Below are 17,134 nucleotides of genomic sequence, written 5' to 3' on the forward strand. Positions count from 1 at the left end.
AGAGTTGTTCACCAAGTTGGAAAATGATGTCAAAGCTAGTAATGTGTGGTATTAGAGTTCTCAGTACAGCCATTTGTATTTGTGTTTGTGGCTATTTGAATTTACAACGAGTCTGTTTTAGGAGTAAGTATCTATTATTTCATTACATGTTCTAATAGATTTATGCCCAGCATTCATGATTTGATTTATGATATAGCTACTAATTATTTTATTTTTAATCACAATCATAATTTCTTATAAATTATTATCTATTTCCTTCTCTTTTATATTGTAGAAGCAATATACTGATTATCTTTTGAAATTATAAATTTAATTTTGTTATAAAAGGTGAGGAGGGTGTCTGGAGGCATGGCTTAAGTAGTAAAGGGCTTGCCTAGCAAGGTTGAGGCCCTGAATTCAAACCCAGAATACAGTCCTCCCTTCCCCCACAAAAAAAAAGATGAGAAAAGGAGAACAGGTTTCAGTGGGTTTGAGAACCACTGTAGTAGAATGACAATTGCTCAGGAAACTACAAAGCTTTTAGTGAGACTCTTGGTTGTGCCATTTATGTTGAGCTCATGAAAACTTCCCCAAGGGCTGGGGGTATAGCTCAGTAACAAGTGCTTGCCTAGCACACACAAAGCCCTGGGTTCGATTCCCAGCACAGCAAGTAAAACAAAACAAAACAAAATTTCCCTCTCCCAGATTGCTTCCTCGTCTGTAAAACATGCAAAACCTCCACCTTCTACTTTTCAGAATACATGTTGCATTAGTCCGGTGAAGTTATGTAAATACCTTATAAGTCAAAGGACTCTCTCTCAGTGTAGCCCGTGGATAGAACTTGCTTATTTGGGATTAAACTGAATACTTAACAATGTTCTTATAAGTCACCCTGGGTAAATTTAGGCTTTAAATTATTTGCCTAAAAGCCTTGAATAAGCACTTGACAAAAGGTATTCAAGCTAAATGGCTGCTAAGCACTTGAGAAGGCTTCTTAAGTCACCAAGGAAATTTAAATGAAAACTATCAGGTAATACCTTCACCCACCTACAATGACAACTAAAAGGAAAAGTAACTCGGATTGTTGTCAGAACGTAAAACAATGGAAACTTTCAGACATGGCTGAGGGAATTTAAGTTAGTACAGCACTTAGGGAAAGTGGCAATATTGATTAAAGCAATCCTATGTCCCAGCAATCCCACTCCCAGTTATAAACCCACAGAAATGGGTACACAGGGCTGGGGGGTGTGGCTCAGTGGTAGACTACTTGCCTAACATTCATGAAATCTGGGGTTCCATTCCTAGCAACTCCCCCCCCAAAATCAAAAGGTGTATATATATTTTCCTAATGTCAGGTATGAGAATCTTCAAAGAAGCACCCTTTTAATAGACCTAAACTAGAAATAGGCCAAATATCCACCAATGATAAATGGACAAATTGTGGTATATGTCTGTAATGATACCCTAACGATGAGAGTCTGTGTTCATAGATCAATCCAGAAAAGGTCATATACATGAGTACATACCGTTTGTTTCCTTCTATATGAACTTCAAAAGCAGACAAAATTAATTTAAGACATGGTGTTAGTTCATTTTCTGTTACTATAACAAAATGCCCAAGAATGGGTTATTTGTAAATATGTCTGTTTAAGGGCTGGGCTTGGGGCTCAGTGGTAGATTGAGTGCTTGCCCAGCATGTGTGAGGCTCTGGGTTGGATTTCCAGCACTGCAAAGAAAAAAGACAAGGATGTTAATTTGGCTCATGGTGTTGGAGGCTGGGAAGTTCAAGAGCCTGGTGTTGGCATTGGTTGGTCATCTGATGAGGGACTTCCTGATACATAGTGACATGGTGGAGGGCAGCACATAGTGAGACAGAACAGCATGCTGTCTAGCTCTGGTCTCTTGCCTCCTTCTTATAAAGCCATTAATGCCATCATGCCCAACCTCTTCACCTCACCTGATCCTAACTCCCTCCCAAAAGCCCTACCTCTACAGGCTACTAACATTTGAATTTGGGAATTAAGTTTCCAATGCATGAAATTTTGGGAGACACATTCAAACCACACAGGTGTTAAAAGCCAGAATAGCAGTTATCTTGGGGTGAGTTGTGAGCAAGAAAAGACGTGAGAGAACCGTAAGGAATGCTGGCAGTGTTCCACTTGATCACTTGCTTTGGTAAGCAGATGTGCTCATTTGTCAAAACTGAACCTGGCGAGGTAGCTCATGTCTGTAATCCTAGGAGGCAGAGAACAAGAGGATCGTGGTTTGAAGTAGCGCGGGCAAATGTGACCATATCTTGAAAAAAACCCATCACAAAGAAAAGGGTTAGTGGATTGTCTCAAGTAGTAAGAGTGCCTGCCTAGCAAGTGTGAGGCCCTGAGTTCAAATCCCAGGGCCACCAAAAAAGAAAAGGAAAAAACCCCTGAAACCCCTCCAAATTGTTTCTCAGATGCATGCTGCTTTAGTCCTAAGTTTTGCTTTGTCTCTTTGGGACCAAGCCTTGGCAAGCTTAAGGATCCATGCAGACCATAGCAACAAACCCCTTGGGTGTCAGGTTCAGGATTTCAGTTCCAAGGAACCTAAGAAAAAGGGTGTGGTCAGACCTACACTTATGAAAAACACTGGGAATACATTTACATAGGTTGCCATTTTTCAGCGTTTTTCTTTCTCATTTTGGAAGAGAAAGACAGACGTGAAAATGGAGTGAGAGTGGATCACAGGAGATCAGATTCACGCGAAAACACATTGCAAGCTGTAAGTTTTACATTTCAAAATAGAGGGCAAGGATACATGGGAGGATTGGCTTTGGGGAGGAAAGATAAAAGCAGAAAGAGACGCACTGAAGAACGTCCCTCTGGCGACGACTTTATTTCCTTATCTCTTCCCCATTGAGTCCTGGAAGGCCTTGGGGTCTCTGTGCCTTTTTCCGTCCTCCCCCAACCCGGCCTTTGTTCTTCGCCAGGCGAAGTTCCTCTCTCCGCCGCAAGAGGGCGGTATGGCCATGCTGAGCCGGGGCCCCAACTGCGGGCTTGGGAGGACTCGGAGTGCCTGGGCTGCCCTGGGTTTCCTGTGGCCTTGACCTTGAGCCAAGTGCTCTAAGCCCTGCTATGGAGAAATCATGGAGCAGCAGGGCAAGAGGCATTCAGCATGACGCTGAATGGTGTATTGAAATCTGGAACTGGGAGAGGGAAATTTGGCAGTGTTTTGTTCTATGGCTCATTGACAAAATGGGCATTGCCCGTGGTGGCTGACACAATAGGTCTTAAAAAAGATTCCCACTGGGTGCCGGTGGCTCACATCTGTAATAAAGCTACTTGGGAGGCTGAGATCTGGAGGATCGAGATTCGAGGCCAGCCCTGGCAAATAGTTGGCAAGACCCTATCTATCTCCCAAAAAACCAGGGCAAAATGGACTGAATGAGTGGTTCAAGGTAGAGTGCCTGCTTCAAAAGTGTGAAATCCTGAGTTTAAACCCCAGTCTCACCTACATAAATAAATAAATAAAAGATTCCCCATTACCACTGTCCCTACTTTGAAAAATTCTTTCCTCCCCTTTCGCCCTTCCCATTCTTCCAGCCCAGTGACTTCTCTTCAACAGCTGACCTGAATCCCACACATCTAAGCCAGAGAGATCTGAAACACCACTTACTCCTGTGATTCAGTGGGGTGTTTGCTGAAATGCAGACTCCAGGGTCCTACCCCAGACTGAGCTAGAACCACTGTGGGGAGGGTAGACACCTGTACTTTTAAGCAGTTGCTTCTTTCCACTATACCTATATGGTTAACCCGGTACACTAAACTGTGAGAAGTTCTTATTCAATTCAGCCTCCTCAATTTGCAGAGGAAGAAACAAAACTCAGAGGTCAAGTGACTTTCTCAAGGTTACTCAGCTGGCGGGCAGCAGTCCTAGGACATGAATCAAGACCCTGAGTGGCCTCACACCACTAAGCTTAACTCTGTTTCTGACAGACCTGGAGTTGTTTCTCTCCCAATCTGACTGGAACCTTTATTACATCAGAAGTATGTATCCCCTGGACTTTGAAATGGTTAGAATAGTTATTTCTGCATTACTATAATGAATGCTTCTCAAAAATAGCAATCATCTCAATAATCATGCAGAAGTTCTGCCAGTCACTAACTACGTCCAAAAATAACTGTATCAAAAAACTTACAAATGTCACAAGAAAGCTAAGTAAAGGTCCTTATAGAACACCAAGACATTCTGCTTGGGGAATGTGATGAAGCCCTTTCTCCATTACACTTTCATAAAGAACTAGTGTTGCTCTGCTTTTTAGTGCTCAGTCTGAGAGGGAAGGCAAGAAACCAACAGTTTTAGGAGAAAAATTGTTTTCATAGCCTCCAGTGTAAGCCACAAATGGACTTTTGTAGAAAAGCCTCCAAAGCTCTAAGAGATGAGAAAAGGCAAAAGCCAGGGGTGGAGGCACATGCTTATAATCCTAGCTACTTAAAAAATGGAGATCTGGAGAACCTTGGTTCAAGGCCAGCCCAGGCAAACAGTGAGACCCCCATCTCAATCAATAAAAATGTCGGGTGTGGTGGTACGTGCCTGCCATCCTAAGTACACAGGAAGTATAAATAGGACGATTGTGATCTAGGCAGAGACCCTATCAAAAAATAACTAAAGAAAAAAAGGATGGGGGCATGCCTCAAGTGGTAGAGTACCTGCCAAGCAAGTGCAAGGCCCTAAGGCCCCAAGTTCAAAACCCCAGTACTGCCAAAATAAAAGTAAAAGAGAGAAAGGGGAAATCAAGCATGTATTCAATTAGCTATTCAACAAATATGCAACAAGCATCAGCAACTATAAACATATTGTGTACTTGAGAAAAGCAACAAATTCCATACTCTGAAGTCTTTTATCTTGAGAATAGTTTTAAGGATATTTTGTCTTGGCAGATTCAAAAATAAAAGTCATATAATTCCAGGAGGGATCTTCATCTGATTAGCATTCTGGACTGTCACAACGTAGCATAGTCAACATTGTAAACAGAGCTGAGAGGCAGAGCAGGAGCAGGAATCCCCTGTGTCTTTGTGTCACAGGCAAATGTCAAGAGCAAAAACATTTGTTTGTTTTCAAATATTCAGGTGTCTCTCACAGGCTCATCAAAATCACACAGTGTAAGTTCTAAGCATTTAAATAAAAAAAAATTGCAGGTGACTTTGTACGTTTCTTGATACAAAAACTTCTATATCACTGATGACACCATTTACAATGTTCTACATCCCCCAGAATGTGTAAGCAAACTGTGTGGAACTATCACAATGAAACCCTTTGTACAATTAATTTACACTAATAAAAGATGAACCCACATATTGGCCAAAAATATGCAGGCAAACAAATGGGCAATTCTTACTTAACCTAATAAATTAAAAAAATAGGTAAAATACTTAAATTCTTGTAACACAAACCTTAGTTTTCACATTCATTAAAACATGAGAATTTTTAAAACATTTAAACTTACTGAAACATAAGAGTTGGAAACGTATGTGCTTATTTGAATGAAAACTACTGAATTTATTTTCTAGAAGGACAAGCAAGGCTGAAGGGTCACATTACAGGAACATTTTAAACATATTGATGTGTTCTCTTCTAACCCTTCACGAAAGCTGCTTGTTCAAACTACGCAATGAAGATGGGTCCTGATTAAACAGACAGAAGCCAGAAGAGCTGTCACTTCACTTCTTCCTGTGGCTTCCAGCTGTTAGCATAGTTGCCACACCCATAAATACATTTAATGTATGCAGGTAGATGCCCAACAACCAATTGATGGGATCATATATATATATAATTTTGTTTTGTGGTACTGGGGTTGAACTCAGGGCCTACACCCTTGAGCCACTCCACCAGCCCTTTTTGTGATGTGTTTTTCAAGATAGGATCTTGCAAGCTATTTCCTGGGGCTGGCTTTGAACTGTGGTCCTCCTGATCTCTGCCTCCTGAGTAGCAAGGGTTACAGGCGTGAGCCACTGGTACCCGGTCCCTTCACGTACTTTAAATGAGCGAAGAGTACGTATGCAGATTATATCTTGATAAAGTTGTTACCAAAAACAAGTCACAATGAGATACCAATATGCACCCATTAGAATGACTAAGATTAAAAAAACACACGGCTGGGGGCTGGGGAGCAGCTCACTGATAGAGCACTTGCCTAGCATGCAAAAGGCCCTGGGTTTGATCTTCAGTACTACAAAATATAGTTGTATCATTTGAGTCAACAATTCCACTCCTAGGATAAATAAATAAATGAAAACATATATCCACTAGAGAACTAGTTCATGAATGGTTATAATCCCATTATGCATAACTGACTATGTGGAAACAACCCAGTGTCCATCAACTGATGAATGGAAAAACAAAATACGGTATTTCCATAAAAGGAATATTACTCAGCTATAAAAAAGAATGACATACAGAAACATGCTACAACATGAATGAACTGAGCCCAGACATTGACCAGCCAGGCCTGGACACTCTCTGCAAGCTTGAATTCCTTATTTGCATGAATGACCTGGATGGGAATTTTGAGGGCGATTCTTCCTATGTAAGATCCCCTTTTCCTTGGCTCTGGGAGTTGCAGCCTGACTTACTCTTGATCAGAGCTGCCTGTCTTTTCTGGCTGGAGTGGATATCTTAAGAAGGCCTTATCTATTCTATTCTTCTGGGTCCGGTCTAGTTTCTCCCATTTCTGGACTCAAAGTCTTGGCTTTGGTGACACGACCATATATGAGCACAGAACTCTGACCCACAGCCTCTGCAGCAACCAGCTGAGGAAGCCAAACCACAATGTCTCTAGCAATCTGCCCATGACAGTCAGATTTGACCAGTCAGGAAGTGCCAACTTTCCTAATTTTTGCCACTGTTTCCCACTCAGAACCAAGCAGAGAAAGCCAAATCCAGAGCTATCACACAGGATGCCTGTTTCTAGTCAGCCCAGAGCCAACAGCCCAGGAGGACACACCTGGACACCCAGGCAGGACACCTGATGTTACCCCTTTCCCCACCTCCCTGCCAGCCTTACATCTCTGCCAAGCACAAGCGACAGTGTTGGCTCTGGAAAGCTCTGAGTACACAGTTCTGTGGCTTCTCATTTGGGTGGTCTGTGTTCACTTCCACCATGACAAACACTGCATCCTCAGAGTTTGATGACTGACTAGTAAATAATTTATATAGAGTAGAATTGTTTGTCAAATGAAACTTTACAGAATCCCAGTGCATAAGACAGATAAAAGTGGCATTTCAGTTTAATGCAGTCAGTATTAGCACTAACGGTGGGACTTTTGCAGTAATCTTGATAATATTGGATGTAGATATGAATGACAATTGATAAATGACAATCCTAACACATTGTCAAAACTGAAAATATTAATGTTTCTTTTTCTTGTAAATAAGTCATCTTGCAATCAAGTATTTGAAGAACCCCTGAAGCACCCCTTCAAAACTCTAGGGCAGCCAGGTGTGATTACTGATACCTCTAAGCCTGCTACCCAGGAGGCAGAGACAAGAGGATTGCTACTGAGACTCCATCTGAGAAAACAAACTACCAGCAAAAGGACTGGGGGTGTGGCTCAGTGGTAGAGCACTTGTCTAGCAAGCATATATATACAACATAAATGTAAAAGGGTGGAAGGGGGAAGGAGAAGTTGATGGGGCCAAAGTATATCATATGTATGCATGAAATAGCATAATGAAACTCATTAAAAGTTAAAAAAAAAAAAAGCCAGACACCTGTGGCTCACACCTGTAATGCTAGCTACTTGGAAGGCTGAGATCAAGAGGATCACAGATCAAGACCAGCCTAGGGAAATAGTTAGAGAGATCCTCATCTCCAAAATAACCAGAGCAAAACAGACTGAAAATGGCTCAAGTGGTAGAGTGCCTGCTTTGTAAGCATGGAGCCCTGAGTTCAAACCCACACACATACAAAAAAAAAAAAAATCCCACACACAAAAAATAAGGGGCTGGGTATGGTGGTTCATACCTGTAATCACAGCTATTGGGAGGTGGATATCTGGAGGATCACAGTTCGAGGCCAACCCAGGCAAAAAGTTATTGAGACCCCATCTCAATCAATAAGCCAAGTGTGGTGGTCATGCCTGTCATCCCAGCTGTGAGGGAGGCCTTAGAAGGATCTCTGTGTGAGACTTGGTTCCAGGCAGGGCAGTGAGACCCTACTTGTAAATAACGAAAAAGCAAAAACGGACTGGGGATGTGGCTCAAGTGGTAGAGCACCTGCCTAGCAAGTGCAAGGACCTGAGTTCAAACTCCAATACCACCAAAAAAAAAAAAAAAAAAAAAAAAGAGTAGAGGTGGGACAGAGGATAAGAAAGAGTAATAGAGGAGGTGATTATTGATCAAAGTGCATACTGCTTATGATGGAAATATTGTAATGTAACCCTTCGTACAAGTAATATATGCTAATAAAAATGATAATTAAAAAAAAAAAGAATTAGGATCCACCATGGGAAACTGGTCAAGAACTCTAAGCAGTGGTATTGGAACCGTCGATGGGAATATTTGCAATTACTCAGAAGGGAAGGAAGTCCTGGAGCGCTGTGCTGCTATGCAGAACAGTCTAGCTACGTGTCCTGAGCAGGAAGAACTGTTTCCCTTTACCAGCTTTGTGTGCCAGGGCTGTACTCAGAACTCCTGTTCTCATGGGCTTCAGGATGACAGGATCTTGGGTGACAATCGGTGTAAGTTTTGAGGCCATGAGCAGAGCTGGCATGCTGGGACAATCAGTACCACGTGAGCGGAGCCCGCGCCCAGAGCCATCTGGCTTGGGTGCGACGTTTTAGTGTCATGGGTGCAGTAGTGTCTCCTCTGACAACATAAGGGACACATCTCATCAGACACCACTGGCGTTGGGGGAGGCCTACTGTGGCCGGCCATGTGCGCACTCAGCGAGAAGTTTCCGAACGTATCCTCACCGGTAGCCACATTTCTTACATCTTCCACTGCGGCTGGTGCCCCTCTACTCCGGTAATGAAAGGTGGATTCGTTCTTTTCAGCTAATTCCTCTTGTTCAGTACTCAGAAAGTAATCAAATGTGCAGAAACAGCACCAGTGTCTGGAGGGAAAAAATATCCTGCCTAGCATACATGAGGCCCTGAGTTCAAACCCAGTACTGCTTAAACAAAAAAAGTGCTTCTTTCAAAATAGCTTTGTGATTTTAAGCTGGGTGCTGATGACTCACACCTGTAATCCAAGCTACTCAGGAGGCACAGATCAGGAGGATCACGGTTCAAAGCCAGTCTGGGCAAATAGTTCTTGAGATCTGATCTCCTAAAACCCAACATGTAAAAGGGCTGGTGGAGTGGCTCAAGTGGTAGAGCACCTGTCTAGTAAGTGTGAGTCCCTGAGTTCAAAACCCCTGTATTGCCAAAAAAAAAAAAAATCCCCCATCCCAACTCAAAATGTATCAAAGACCTTAATGTAAGACCTGAAACTTTGAAAGTACACAAAATGTGAAAACACAGGGGAAACCCTTCACGATCTAGGCAATGACTTTTTGAGTAGGACTCCCGTGGCTCAGGAAATTAGAGCAAGAACTGACAAATGGGATTCCATCAAATTCAAAAACTTCTGCACAGCAAAAGGAACAATCAATAGAGTGAAGAGACAGCCTAGAAGATGGGAGAAAACTTTGCCACATACTCAAAATTAAACACCAAAATAATAAATAATCCAATGAATAAATGGGCAAATGAACTGGATGGAAACTTTTCAAATGAAGAAGTACGAATGGCCAATAAATACATAAAGAAATGTCCAATATCCTTAGCCATCAGGAAAATGCAAAGCAAAACCACACTGAGATTCCACCTCCCTTGTCAGAATGGCCATCACCAAGAAAACAAAGAGCAACAATGCTGAGAAGGGGGAGGGAGGTGACTCTTAGTCACTGCTCGTGGGAATGCAAATTATTCCAGTCTCTATGGAACTCAGCATGGAGGTTCCCCAAAAAATTAAAAATAGAACTCTTAGCCAGGCACAGGTGGCTCACGCCAGTAATCCTGGCCACTCGGGAGGCAGAGATCAGGAGTTCGAAGCCAGCCTGATCTCTGCTTGCTGAGAAGTTAGGATTATAGGCATGAGTCACCAGCTTTTAAGTTTTGATATGGCTATTTATGTACTTTCCTGTTACTGCATTAAAGAAGTTCTCATGGGAGATCTAATAACCAAATGGCCATGTGCATAATGATCCATCATCATACCTGCAAGTGACCCTTGATATGAAAATATTTTTTAATACTTTTATGACTGAAGGACATGATACAGTTCAGTTAAAATTAGTGAAAGTAATTCCGCTCAAGTTAACAGATGTCTTTATTCCATCCATGGGCTCTTAGATTTGAACACTCACTCTGCTCTGCAAACCTCCATTCCTAAAATCACCTCATGATCTAAGATGGTGGCTGTTATAGTTTGGATAGGAAATGTCCCCCAAAAGGTTCATGTGTTCAGGGCTTGGTCCCCAGATGGTGGCACTATTCAGAGATGATTGTATCTTGAGGGCACTGACCTCACGGATAGATCAAGCCATTGATGAGTTCATAGCTGAATGGGCTATTGGGGGGTGGGGAAAGTAGGTCACTGTAGACATGCCTTTGAGGGATATTTCTTGTTCCTGGACGCTTTGTCACTCTCTGCCTCCTGTCTGCCACAAGGTGAACCACTTTGTTCTGTTGCATGTTCCTGCCATCCTGATGCTCTGCCTTGCCATGCATGGGCCCAGAAGCAATGGAGCCAAGTGACCATGGACTGAAATCTCAGAAACCATAACACAAAGTTTGTTTTTCCTCTTTTTAAATTGTTTATTTCAGTCATTTTTTTTATAGTGGCAATAGTGGCTTTCCAGGGAACCAGATGGCTGAAGGGGTGAAGAAGGAAGTGGGCATTTGCCAGATATTTTTAAACAAGTTTCTGGAAGCTGCTGCAGACACTTACACTAACATCCCAGTGGCTGGAATTTAGCATGTCTTGCCACACCCAGGTGCAAAGGAGGCTGGGAAACGTAGTCTTTCTGTTTAGTCACGTGTCTGCTAACAGTTCTATTACAGTAATATATTACAAGGAGGGAATTAAACCAGAGGCAATTAGCAATCTCAACCATTTAACCATAGAAAATTAAACCGTATCACCAATAATTAATTAGAGTACAATAAAGAAAAGACTAGGTCCTAGGATTTGATTAATGAAAAGAGCTGAATGAAAAATCTATTTGCCAGAAGTAGCACTGCTTGGCACGGCCTCTTGGAAAAGGACACTTCTAGGTGACCATAGCAATACCACCCATATATTGTCCAGGAAGAAGTTCTCAGCATCTGGTGCTGACCAAACCACTCAGTGTTGGTGGGAAGGCCGGGGACTGTAACCAGTGGGCAGTGCGTATCCCAGGCCACCTGCATTACTGGATGATGACCTTGGCTACCACTGAACCTTGGCTCCATCTAACTCCCTGGTCTTTCCATGGCTACCTGGCTGCCATTTTCTTGGCTACCTCCCTACCAGAGGGAAAGATGTAGGGGAGGAGGAGCTGACCCTGTAACCCTTCCAATTCTTACTGACAAGGAGTGTATGGCAGCCTGGTGCCTCCCTCGGACGCATGTTCTTTTTCTGTTGTGAGTCTGTCCTTCCTGGGGTTTTCAAAGGACAGAGTGCAGGGGTTGATTGTGGAAATTGCTAAAAGTGTCCAGAGCATTTCCCTCAGATGACATCCCCACCAGCTCTCAGCCATTATTGTAAGCTGTATCTCATTTTGTTATAATTTATGTCATGTTTGTTATGTTTTGGTTTTTGAGAGAGTCTTGATATGTAGCCCAGGCCAGCCTTAAACTTGTGATCCTTGTTCTGAGTCATAAATTAACATTTGGCAATATTGATCTTATTTATTATTTTATTTTTTTTGAGACAAGATCTTGCCATGTAACCCAGGCTGACTTGAAACTTGAGATCCTCTTGCCTCAGCCTCCATAGTGCTGGGATTATAGGCATGAACCATCATGTCTGGCCATTAGTTTGTTCCTTTCTGTGGTTGACTAGGGTCCCATTGAATGGACGTGCCAGTTTGTTGACACTTTCAGCCTCTGATGAACACCTGGGTTGCCTCTAGCAATTATGGATTGAGCTTCTGTAAACGTTCACAGGCAGGGTTCTGTGTGCTCATAGGATTTCAAGGGTAGAATTGCTGAGTCATATGGTAGGTTTATATTTAGCATTAAGTTACCAAACTGTTTTCCAGGTGGCTGCACCATTTTTCAATCCTGTCGGCAATGTGTTTCAGTTACTCCACATCTGTCAACACTTGATGTTGTCAATATTTTGTACTTCGGCCATTATGATATGTATAGTATCTCTTCATGGGTTTAATTTGAATTTCCCTAATGGCTAATGACGTTATTTTCAAGTGCTTGTGTTTCTTCTATATAATATACTTTTTCATGAATTGTCTTTTCAAGTCTTTTGACTGTTTTTATTGGCTTGTTTGGGCTGGTGGAGTAGTGGCTCAAGTGGTAGAGCGCCTGCCTACAAGTGCAAGGTCCTGAGTTCAAATCACAATAGCACCACCAAAAAAATTAAAAAACCAAAAACAAAAATTAAATTGGCTTGCTCATCTGTTTCTTATTGCTGATTTTGAATTTGTTATATATTGTAGATACAAATTTTTCATGAGATTTGTGATTTGCAAACATCCTTGTGTGTTGTTATTTCGTTACCTTATCAGTGTTTTGCAGAGCAAAACTTTTTAAGTTTGATTTAGTCTGGAAGAAATTTTGTTTATTCAGTATTGGAGATAAAACCCAAGGCTGTTTACATGCTAGACAATCCTCTACCACTGAGCTAAACCCCAGCCCTGGAAGAAATATTTTAGTGAGTTTGGGTTAGGGGTAAAATCAGTGTCCAGGCTACCACCCAGACCAGGGAAGAGCTCTTGGCACTGTGGTTGGTGGTAGCTAGTCAGCACTTCCTATCATTTGGGTGTGATTTGTCCCCCACAGGTTCATAAGCTGGAAATGTGTTTCCAGAGTGGTGGCATTGAGAAGAGTAGGATCTTTAAGAGGTGAGTTCTGTGGTATACGTACATGATGGAGTTTTGTTCAGCAAGAAAGAGCAAAATCACAATTTCCAGAAAAATGGGTGGTACCGGAGCCATGTTTTCACTTACCTGGCTCCACTTAACTGGAGCCAGGTAAGTAAAATAAGACTCAGAAAGACAAGTAGTGCACGTTTTCTCTCATACGTGGAATGTGTGTGGGGGGAGACAAGAAAGTAGGATGAGGACTCTTAGGGAAAAAGAAGGGGATTGGTGGGAAGGGGAGGGGGAAAAGAAGGGATGATAAGGAGCGAGTATGATGAAAGCACTTTAGATGCCTGTATGACATACTACAGTGAGGCCAGCTTAGTGTCTGTAATCCCAGCAATGAGAAGGCAGAGGCGGGAGGATAATGAGTTTGAGACCAGCCTGGGCTACAAAGTGAAAGCTTTGTTTCAAAAAGAAAGAAGCGGGGTGAGGGGGAGAGGGAGAGAGAGAAGAAAGAGAAGGAGAAGGAGAAGGAGAAAGAGAAAGAGAAAGAGAAAGAGAAGTTAATAATAAAAAAGTGATCCTGATCTCCAGGAAGCTGCCTGGCTTCCTGTCTTACCATGTGATCTCTCCCTCCCATACACACAACTGCCATGGTGCTACCCTCCATGATGTGATCAAAACTGAGAATCCTCACTGGAGATGCACCATGCTGTTTGGACTTTCAGCCTACAAAACTGTGAACTAAATAAACCTCTTTTCTTCATAAAGGTTTCCAGGCTCAGGTATTTTGTTATGGGAACATAAAACAGACTAATGTAGCACCTAAAAAGTCACTTTTTTGTTGTTGCTGTTGGTGAGACAGTGCCCATAGTCCAGGCTGCCCTTAAACTCACTATGCAGCCAGGCTGGCCTTGAACATCTGATCCTCTTGCCTCAGCCTGCAGAGTGCTGGGATTACAGGTGTGAACCACCATATCTGGTATTAAGACACCTCTTTTTAAGTACCTTCTCTATCAGTCTCACTGTGCAGCTTTCACCCTGTGCTATGGTCTGGATGTTTGCTCACCCCCATCCCCTGGGTGAACATATGTTGAAACCTAATCTCCAGTGTGTTAGTAATTAGGTGGTAGAGCCTTTGGAAGGTGATTAGGTTGCAAGGGCAGAGGCCTAATGAGTGGGATTGGTGTCTTTACAAAAGAGGCTCCAGAGAACTGCACTGCCCCTCCCACACTGTTGTGTGTAAGATAACTAGTCTGTGGTATTTTGTTACAGCAGACTGAATGGACTATGACACACTACTTTATCAAAAATTCTTCTGGAGCTAGAGGTGTGGCTCAAGTGGTAGAGAGCCTGCCTATCAAGCACAAAGTCCTGAGTTCAAACCCCAGTACCTCCAAAAAGAAAAATCTACCCATTAAAGTCAGGTGCCAGTGACTCACGCCTGTAATCCTAGCAGACACAGAGATCAGGAGGATCGAGGTTTGAAGCCAGCCTGGGTAAATAGTTTGAGAGACCATATCTTGAAAAACACCCAATACAAAAACAGGACTGGTGGAGTGGTTCAAGTAGAGTGCCTGCCTAGCAAGTGTGAGGTCCTGAATTCAAACCCCAGTGCTGCAAAAACAAAACAAAACAAAAACCTTCTTTTCTCATCTTTTCTGTGTCTTTTTTATTTTTGTAAATATTCAACTTTTTTTTTTGGCAGCACTGGGGTTTTGAACTCGGGGTCTCATGCTTGCTAGGCAGGTGCTCTACCACTTGTGCCACTCCACCAGCCCATCTTCTCTTATCTCTCCTCCTCCTCCTCTTCCTCCTTCTCCTCCTCTTCCTCCTCCTCCTCCTTCTTCTTTCTTTCTTTCTTTCTTTCTTTCTTTCTTTCTCTCTCTCTCTCTCTCTTCCTCCCCCTCTCCCTTTCCCCCTCCCTCCCCCCCTTCCCCCTTCCTCTGTCTCTCCCTTTCCACAGGGTCTGGCTATGTAGCTGAGGCTAGAACTCAAAATCCTCCCACCTTGGCCTCCTAAGTGCTGGGATTACAGACATGAACCACCATACCTGGCTTCTCAAATATTCTTAACAATATATTACCTTAAAACATTTTGAAAAGTTGACAGAGTACCAGAAAGGAGCAAATGTCCTCCCTGAACACTGTGCAGGAGATGAAGAAAGGAAGTTTCGCTTCTGTAGGAGGGTGGGAGAAGGAAAGAGGAAGTCAATGAGATGAAGAGAGCTGTGACTGCATGTGTACCATTCCCTCCCTGGGACATCCAAATGGTACTGAACACTTCCCAAAATAACCCGTGAGTGCCGGGCAGTCCCACTGAACATGTGCAGGGATGGCAAGTCCCATAGGAATCCTTGCAAAGCAGCTCCTCAGGCAGCAGGAGAGAAAATGGGAACTGGCAGAAATCCACAGGGACTTTTTAGGGTTTCAGTGGTCTGTGGCCTAGGCAGGGGCTCTGGAAATTCTGCCTGGGATCCTAAGGAACTCAGAGGTCCCTGCTCTCTATTGGCCTCTGTGTGCACAAATATAAGCAGCTTAAAAGTCACATGTGATGGGAACATACTACATAGAGTTAGGCAGCCCAATTTTCCCACTTAGCCATATGTCATCAAATGCACAATAACTTATCAAACATACTATGCTATCACATGTAAGACATGCTATAATTTTATTTTATTAGTTTGTTTATTTTTACAGTGCTGGGGATTGAACTCAGGACCTCACATGTGCTAGGCATGCACTCTACCCTGAGCCACAGCCCCAGCCCTTTGCACTATAATTTTAGATGCCATTAAGAAAGAAAAACTGGCCAGGTGCTCGTGGCTCACGCCTGTAATGCTAGCTACTCAGGAGGCAGAGATCAGGAGGATCGCAGTGCAAAACCAGTCCTAGAAAAAAGCAAGACTTTATCTAAAAAAATTATCCAACACACACACACACACACACACACACACACACACACATGCTTAAAAAAAAAGGCTCATGGCTCAAGTGGTAGAGGTTCTGCTTAGCAAGCCCTGAGTTCAATCCCCAGTGCCAGAATTAAAAAAAAAGTTGGCAGAACAGCTCATGCCTGTAATCCTAGCTACTTGGGAGGTTGAAATCAGGAGGATCACTGTTCTAAGCCAGACCTGGCAAATAGTTCTTGAGACCCCCATCTCCAAAATAACCAGAGTGAAATGGATTAGAGGTGTGGCTCAAGCAGTAGAGCACCTGTTTTGCAAACATGAAGCCCTGAGTTCAAGCCCCAGTCCCAGAAAGAAAGAAAGAGAGAGAGGGGGAGACAGACAGAAAGAAAGAGAGAAAGAGAGAAAAAATGAGACTGGAGGCATGGCTCAAGTGGTTGAGTGCCTGCCTTGCAAGCATAAGGCTCTGAGTTCAACCCCTCTCCCAAGAAAAAGTGCTGTTAATTAAACTGACATGCCTTCAATTATAATACCATTGTAATTTCAGAGATTAAAATGTATAAAATAACCATATTACACTGGAGTGTGATAGTACACATCATTTTCATTGTGACTTCATAGTATTGGTTTTCCTTTTCTTTCTTTTTGGCAGTACTGGGTTTTGAACTCAGTGTGTGTACTGCTCATGCTTGCTAAGCAGACGCTCTACCATTTGTGTCATTCCACCAGCCCTGTTTTTTGTGTTAGGTATTTTCGAGCTAGGGTCTTACAAGCTATTTGTCTGGGGCTGGTTTGAAGTGAGAGTCTCCTGATCTCTGCCTCCTGACTAGCTAGGATTACAGGCGTGAGCCACTGGTGCCTGGCTTCTTTTTTTTGGGGGGGGGTGGGGGTCACAGCACTGGATTTGAACTCAGGGCCTTGTGCTTGCTAGGCAGGTGCTCTACCACTTTCACACCTCCAGTCCAAGACAGTGTTTTGCTAGGTAGCCCAGGCTGGCCTAGAACAGGTGATCCTCCTGTCTTCAGCCTCTTGAGCACTGAGATTACAGAGTCGCACTACCACATCTGACATAAATACATAGTATTCCACTCTGTTTTGCATCACAATTTAATTACCTATCACTAGGTTCCTGCTTATGTAGATAATGTGTCACCAAATTTTGTATGTGCATCATAGCTCATTTAGATTACTTCTTTGAAGTAAATTAC

General features: G+C 42.9%; 1 long non-coding RNA gene across 1 annotated transcript in view; it reads right to left on the bottom strand.

Annotated features, from left to right (window-relative positions):
* Positions 1–815: 815 nt before the first annotated feature.
* The window catches only part of LOC141419814 (uncharacterized), a 28,257-nt gene continuing 11,938 nt past the window's right edge, over positions 816–17,134 (bottom strand). Inside the window, exon 3 of the long non-coding RNA XR_012444540.1 lies at positions 816–1,705. This is a non-coding gene — a long non-coding RNA (uncharacterized lncRNA). The remainder of the gene's footprint in view (positions 1,706–17,134) is intronic.

Source organism: Castor canadensis, chromosome 2, assembly GCF_047511655.1.
Source record: "Castor canadensis chromosome 2, mCasCan1.hap1v2, whole genome shotgun sequence".
Lineage (NCBI taxonomy): Eukaryota > Metazoa > Chordata > Mammalia > Rodentia > Castoridae > Castor > Castor canadensis.